Genomic DNA, 8,630 nt, shown 5'->3' on the forward strand with positions numbered 1-8,630 from the left:
AGTCCTTCTGCAGGAAGTTTAATGCTGAGACCAATGTTTTAAGCTATGTTTATACCCGAAAACTAGAAATTTAATGCTGAGACCAATGTTTTAAGCTTTACTTATACCCCAAAACTAGAAATATTTTAGTTTCAAGAGCTCAAATTGTGCTTAAATTTGAATTTGCAACAGAAGTGACTGTTATATTTGAAAAGAACATAAAAAAAGACATCGAGTGGTATGTTCACTTTATTTGTAAGTAAAAAAAATGAACAGCAAAAAATTTACCAATTATAGTGTGAAGGTTTATGATTTTCCCCTGGGTACGTAGGCTTGCCAAAAACACACAATCCATTTATTCCTACATGTGCCATTGTTTTTTTAAAAATGGCTGTCAGTTTGTTTGTCTGTTAAAAACTAGGGTAATGAAAAGGGAAGAGAGGTGTTCGAATAGTTATAGCCTACCTCTATTATTCCCGTCAGTACTTATAAAGCTGGCTACAAGTTCGAGTTCAAGTTTTTTATTTTACACAAAAATCGTAAACATCATAAAGTATTGTGGAGGAAAAGAATCGTACATGCAATGCTTGTCAAAAAAATTTACTAAAGTAAGAACAACTACGTACCCTATAAAACTATCAAAATATATTATAACTTTATTATCTGACCTGTAAAAAATGACAAGCTGTCTACCAAATAATCTTATGAAGAAACAACCCAAAAATGACAAACCATATGACTTCATTAATTGAGAACAATCCAAGCTGAAATTATTGTTTGAAGCCCACATCAGCATGGAACTGTTTCAAACAGTTCTTTGTTGCTAGTTTAAACTAGTTAGTTTAGGACTCCTGTACATCTCAAAATCTGTGCGGTGTTAGAATTTTTTAAGCAACGGAATAAGTTCTTCTCTGTGATTCCAAGTTCAATTCGTAAGGAAACAGATCCTAAATCGAAATATCCTGCTTCTCTGATCAAGAAGATGATGATGATGAACAAATTACGGGAGAACCCCCAAAAATTTCCCTAAAAGTCCATGGGAGAGGAAAAATCCCTAGAAAATCCCCAAATCCCTAAAAGAAAATTCTCGCCCCTAAAATACTTAAAAAATCCCCATTTTAGGGGGAAATCCCCATAGATGAAACACTGCTTCTTTATGACGCAGTTTGAAATATTAGCAAAAAGACAGACACAGCAATATTGCAGTGCATTCTTTAACTAAGAGAAAAAACCCCTGGCAAACAGTGTCTAAGCCGAGATATTATATAAACTTCGAGAATAGCACAAATTTAGAAGAATTGGAAATGGGAGGAGAAAGACGAGGGAAAGTCAGGGGGTTCAAAGCTATTTTGAAGCTTCTTAATAACAAATTCTCATTATTTGGTCAAGTTCAAAGCTATATTCATTGAGGATCTTACTATGGGGGATATAGTGAAGATATACAAGTAGGATAACCTAAACTTTGCAGGATGTTTTTAGCAGTCATATTTTTTTTTGGAAGGATAGAAAGATAAGTATGAGAACTATGAGGAACCTTTGTTAAATGTTTTGCTAGAGAAACTATTTAAGGATAATCTGCTACTTATTTGACTGACCGTATATCGAACAGCAAACTGTACTAAAAACTTGGCTCAATTCAGATCTCTAATATACTAAAGGAAAGGTTAAAATGGCTAAACTACATTTTACGAATGAGGCAGGGATGCCCGCATGGGGGCGGGGTGGGTTTTGGCCCCCTGGAAATTTGCGATTGTACTTACCAGTTATAGTGAGCACACCAAAGAAGTGAAGTTAGGTCAATCCTAATACCAAACTATGATGAAAATATACTACTTCAGTTACACAATTATGGAAACTACAGCAGGGAATTATGGAGCAGGTCGCACATAACGCTTTATATTAAATACCTAACCAGCTCTATATATTAAATATTCAATTAAAATATTACTGTATAGTAGTTTCTCTCGCTGAGACTAAACTAATTACCTCCAAATACAGACAGAGAAGCCAGTTTTAGTCAGATCAAGAACAGTGTGGTCGCTGTAACACAAAAGTATCTTGGGGACTATAAAGTCATTTTTAGGAAGCCAAAGGAAAGACAGGAGAGTAGGAAAAACCATGGAAAACTTGTCTGCCAACGGTTGGCTGCCTGTCAATAGGTTTTTGACCCTTTTTAGGAGCAATATGGGTCCTAATTTGTGATGGAATGACCCCTTTCCAGTTCTCCAAAATCATTTCTGCTATATTACTTGAGTGAAGTAAGAAATAAGGTGATTTCTCCGTAGTAATGAATGGTAGGTAAATAGCAATTATAGGCAGCGCAATGGTGCTGCCTAAGTATAAAGCGGCGTGAGCAAAATATATTATTATTATTTTTTTTAGACCAGGGCACTTCGCATAGTAGTTGTCGTAAGAACATCATAAGGGACTCACCCCATTGGAAATTGAGAGGACTAGTGCCGTTTTTCATGGTCGAAAGGGATTGGAGGCCAAAAAGCCTCCCCACGCCAACGATTTCCCAAAACAACCATTTTTGAAAACCAAGTTCAAAAGTCCGGAAATTATGTTTTTGAGAATGACACTTCCCCCACCCCACAGTCATCAGGGCAAGGGTTTTAAGTTATGTTCTTTGGGCTTATAAGAATTTTACAGAAACATTTACAATGGATATTGATCTATCGGAAACCAATTGCTCGTGAGAAAAATCGAAGTGGTTTGATAAAAGCAACTGGAGCAAAGCATATATACGTACTACATCTCTATCTTAACAGCCCTTCTTTCTACCATACGTGTTCCATATCATCTTCTTCAGCGCCAGGTACCTACGAATGGTAAAGCCGATATTGACTGTTATTATAACCAACTTGTGATATGTATGAAAAAGGCAGAAGAAGCTGCCGTAATTCGGCAATGTTTTCGTAAAAGAACACAAGAACCTATCTCGTCAATGGACCTCTGTTTAAACTTGATAAAAAAAAAACGAAACTATGGCTCCAGATATGGAATGAATTTGCTCGGTGAAGTTTCGGGTGTGTGGCTGATCTCAGACGTAAAACTAAAACCGAATATAAACGTTGTGTCAACCTTGGAGGCATTACTAAATGATCTTTGGACTATTTTTAAACAAAATAGCTGTCTCAAAATTTCGACCAGATGCATTTTTGGAAAAGAGGGTGTGGGTGGCTACCTGCCCTCTGATCACTTTTGACTCTTTAAAAGCTAAGTAGAACTTTCAATTTTCAATCAAATAAGCCTCCTCCAAATTTTATACGAACACTTCATCCATAATTACCTGTTGTGCCCCTAGGACATAACTTACAGGTCTTGCCCTAAGGTTCCTGGGAGTTGTGCCTACCTAGGTGCCAACAAAAGCCAACTAAATGGCTTTCTCAAAGCTTCGATCGGATACATTTGGAAAAAAGAGGGTAGGGAGGGTCTAGTTACCCTTCGATTACTTTCGACTCTAAAAAAGGGAACTAGAACTTTCAATTTCTAATCAACTGACCTTCCTAAAAAGTTTTTACGATCGCCCCTTCCTTAAAAACCTTATTTTCCCCGGCTATATAACTTAAAACCCTTTCCCCTAAGCTCAGGCGTTCGTCAATCCTAGAGGCTTTGTTAAATGCTCTTCGTGCCCCTAGGACATAACTTACAAGCCTTGCCCCCAGGTTCTTGGGAGTTGTGCTGACCTGGTGGCATTGTTATATGATCTTTGGGCTGTTTTGAACAAAATGGTTTTCTCAAAGCTTCAATCGAATACATTTGGAGAAAAGAGGGTGGGGAGGGGTTAGTTACCCTCCGATCACTTTCGAATCTAAAAACGGGAACTAGAACTTTCAATTTCTAATCAACTGACCTTCCTACAAAGTTTTCACGATCACCCCTTTCTTAAAAACGTGATTTGCCCCGGGTGCATAACTTAACACCCTTCTTCCATGCTTGGGCGTTCGTGTTAATCCTGAAGGCTTTGTTATGCACTCCTTAGACTTTTTTTGAAGAAAATGAGTATCTAAAATTTTGAACGGATACTTTTGGGGAAAACAGGGGGAGGGCTTGTTGCCCCCCCCCCCCCGACAACTTTTTACCCTTCAAAAGGGGAGTAAAACTATTGAAAAGGGGACTAAAAAGGGGACAACTAGAATAACCTATAGCCCTTGTATTCAAGGCTATTGGGGGGGGGGGGACTGACATTCCCAAAGACGTAATTGCTGGACCATTCAAATATGCTGAACAAAATGGATATATAAAAATTTTGATAGGATATTTTCGGAGAAATCTTCACCGCGGGGGAGGGAGAGACTGGTTGCCCTCCATTCACTTTTGGCTTTTAAAAAGGCACTAGAAGTTTTTATTTCCAATCGAATGAGCTCCTTTCAAAGTTTCTACGATAACTCCTTCTATACGAAGTGCTTTTGACAGGATAAAAATACCTTGTGCCCAAATCACTCTTTACTTAGGCAGCGCTATTACGCTCAGTTCATTGTCAGAGTTCAAAGAGGGAAGAGCTAAACCAGTTTTCAATTGAATCGGATATAGTTCTTGCTGAGAATTTGATGATCTTGCGTGAATAACCAAGCACATATTACAAACGTGAGTACTTTTGGGGCGGGAAATTGGAACATTCTGTTCCTGAAATGTGTTACCTGTAGTGCCCCCCCCCATTGTAACTGAAGATCGTAGCAAAATACAAACCTTCGATCTTATCCTAGCTTCATTTCAGGGATACCCCTTAAGGCCATCAGTAGTTATTAAAACCAGAAAAATCAAGCTAGATATCTAGTCTTTTGCTATTGCACCCACTCTGAACATAATATAGCTGAAGCACATATCCGCAGCTGGAATGACCATTTTAAAGAAGCTTGTAAGAGGACAGATAAAGATGTAAATAAGGCTTTTGAAGAGCAGCGCTTATCCCCTGATATTTTCAAGACTCTAAGTAAAACCTACTTATTACTACCTGCTAAAACTAAGGGAAAATCCAGCATTAACTCAAACTTCTGCAGCAGCATCAACTTTAAAAGAAATAATAAATGAAACTCAAAAGGAACTAATGAACACTAAATCTAACCTAATGAATGATGTTTCTCGTGTCGTATCAAATACAATGAAAAATCGTCGGGCTTCGGAAATTATCAGTGAAGATATTGTGAACGAAGTTTAAAATTCGATTTCCTTGAATATAATGCCAAATTTGAAAAAATTGAAACAACCCTTCAAAACTTTACAATGCAGTGAACTTCCTTGAAAATAAAATTTTAAATTAGAAGACAAGTTTGACCAACTAGAGCAGGATGCCTTACTTGATAGCCTAATTTTCTACGGTGTGGAACCAAACCCCAATGTGGAACTGAGAGAAAATCTTATTGGAGTGATAACACAAATAATGGGCTTGCAAGATTTTAAAAAAATGAGCCTCTTAAAGGCTAATCGATTCTGCATGCCTGCTACTCAAACTGAGAATGTGAAAATCGCCCCAGTTCTAGTAAAATTTTCAAGCTTAGATACTGCTCGTAAAGGGTTTGCTGCAAAAATTTCATCTTTTTTGTTCATCTGGTGATTTAAATGGACACCAAGTAAAGCCTACTTTTGTCAATATTTTAAGTCGTGAGAGACGCCTTTGCGAGTTTGAAAATATTCCTTTTGATCTAATTAGTATTAAATAAAAAAAACAAGTTTTTTTAACTGAAAGTAAGGAGCGACATTAAAACTTAAAACGAACAGAAATTACTTCGTATATGAAAGGGGCTGCTTCCTCATCAACGCCCCACTATTTACGCTAAAGTTTGACTCTTTCTCTCAATTCTTCTTTTTAAAACAGTAAAAAACTTTAGCGTAAAGAGCGGGGCGTTGATGAGGAAGCAGCCCCTTTCATATACGAAGTAATTTCTGTTCGTTTTAAGTTTTAATGTCGCTCTTTACTTTCAGTTTAAAAAACTTGTTTTTTATTTAATTTCTGAACGTTTTTGAATCAATGCATCTTTTGATTTTGGCTCTCCGCAGAGGAATAATTAAAACGAAATTTGCATTTTTTTTTTTTTTTGGCTAAACGGCTATCTCATAATTTTGATCGAATGATTTTGAGAAAAAAACAGCGACGGGGGGAAGCTTAGTTGCCCTCCACTTTTTTAGTTAATTAAAAAGGCAACTAGAACTTTTTATTTTTTACGTATCTTTTTATTAGTTAAAGATTTAAGTAACTTATAAATTAGCTTACGTAAAGAACTTTTGTATTCTCATATTTTTATTACATATATGAGGGGGTTCGCCCCCTTGTCAGTACCTCGCTCTTTACACTGAAGCTTAAATTTTGTCCCAATTCATTAAGAATGACCCCTGAATCACAAAAGCCGTGGAATAAATAGTTGAAATTACTAAAAATACTTTAGCATAAAGAGCGAGGTATTAGGAGGAGGCGAGCCCCTCATATGGGTAATAATTTTTGTTTGTTTTAAGTTTTAATACTGCTCCTTACTTCCAGCTGAAAAAAACTTTTTCAAATTTATTTTTTCATTGTTTTTTTTTTAAATAATGCTAGTAAATACTGTGCTCCCTTCATGGAAAGTTTCTTCCACCATGACAAATTCTCTATCGAAATTTCCCCCAGCATATCCCCCTCTTCTCAACCCCTCCCCCAACCAAAAAAATCTTCCTGAAAACGCCTGTACACTTCCCAATAACCATTACTATATGTAAGCACTGGTCAAAGTTTGTAACTTATTACCCCTCCCACGGGGACTGTGGGGGAGTAAGTCGTCCCCAATGACATAGTTGTAAGGTTTTTCGACTACGCTAAATAAAATGGCTATCTCAGAATTTTGATCCGTTCACTTTTGGAAAATAATTAGCGTGGGAGGGGGCCTAGGTGCTCTCAAATTTTTTTGGTCACTAAAAAGGGCACTAGAACTATTTATTTCCGCTAGAATGAGCCCTCTCGCAACATTCTAGGACAACTGGGTCGATACGATCACCCCTGGGAAAAAAAACAAAAAAACCAAAAAAAAAAAAACAAATAAACACGCATCCGTGATCTGCCTTCTGGCAAAAAATACAAAATTCCACATTTTTGTAGATATGAGCTTGAAACTTCTTCAGTAGGGTTCTCTGATATGCTGAATCTGATGGTGTGATTTTTGTTAAGATTACACCATCAGATTAGGGGGTGTTTTCCCCTATTTTCTAAGAAAACGCGAATTTTCTCAGGCTCGTAACTGTTGATGGGTAAAACTAAACTTGATGAAACTTATATATTAAAAATCAGCGTTAAAATGTGATCCTTTTTAAGTAGCTATTGGTATCAAAATTCTATTTTTTAGAGTTTTGGTTACTATTGAGCCGGGTCGCTCCTTACAACAGTTCGTAACCACGAACTGTTTGATTGTGAATAACTCTGTGGGTCTGGTTAATCAAAACCTGATTAATATAAAACCCTGTTTGTAATAGTAAATATGTTTCGGACTTGGGGGGAGAGGAGATTACCAAAGGAGATTATTCTCTGACTGCACTTCAGCTTAACATTCAGGGTCTTTCCTCGTCAATAGATAATTTAAGACAAATTGTTTCGGATGGACAGCCTGATGTTGTTGGTTTGTGCGAGACATTTTTCAATTCTGGCAATAATAGATAAAAAAAAACAAGTTTTTTTTAAATGAAAGTAAGGAGCAACACTAAAACTTAAAACGAACAGAAAGTACTCCGTATATGAAAGGGAATTTTCCTCCTCAACGCCCCGCTCTTTACGCTAAAGTTTTACACTTTCTCTCAACTCTACTTTTTAAAACAGTAAAAAACTTTAGCGAAAAGAGCTGGGCGTTGAGGAAGAAAATCCTCTTTTCGTATACGGAGTAATTTCTGTTTGTTTTAAGTTTTAATGTTGCTCCTTACTTTCATTTAAAAAAAAACTTTTTTTTATTTAATTTCTGGACGTTTTTGAATTAATGTACGTTTTGATCTTGGATCTCCGCTCATAAATAACTAAAACGAAATTTGCATATTAGTTAATTGCAATTAATCGGAAGATTTTGAGAAAAAGGATCGAGGGAGGAGGCCTAGTTGCCCTCCAATTTTTGGATTACTTAAAAAAGCAACTATAACCTTTAATTTTTTACAAATGTTTTCATTGGTAAAAAATATACGTAACTTACGAATTAACTTGCGTAACGAACTTCTATATTCGTATATTTGTATTGTGTTTATGAGGGTGTTCAACCGTCGTCGATACCTCGCTCTTTACATTAAAGCTGAAATCTTGTCCCAATTCCTTAAGAATGACCACTGAATCACAAAGGCCGTAGAATAAATAGTTGGAATTACTAAAAATACTTTAGCGTAAAGAATGAGGTATAACGAGGAGGTAAACCCCTCATATGCGTAATAATTTTTGTTCGTTTTAAGTTTTAATGCTGCTCCTTACTTTCAGTAGAAAAAACTTTTCTTATTTTTTACCTTGATTTTTCAAATAATGCTAGAAAATCCTGCGCCCCCTTCATTGAAATTCTCTTCCCCCATGAGAAGTTTCTCTATGAAAATATCATCCCACGTACCCCCCCCCCCCCTTCAACTCTCTCCCCTAAACCAAAAAAATCCCCCTGAAAACGTCTGTACACTTCCCAGTAATCATTACTATATGTAAACCCAGGCCAAAGTTTGTAACT

Source organism: Artemia franciscana, chromosome 20 (assembly GCF_032884065.1).
Source record: "Artemia franciscana chromosome 20, ASM3288406v1, whole genome shotgun sequence".
Classification (NCBI taxonomy): Eukaryota; Metazoa; Arthropoda; class Branchiopoda; order Anostraca; family Artemiidae; genus Artemia; species Artemia franciscana.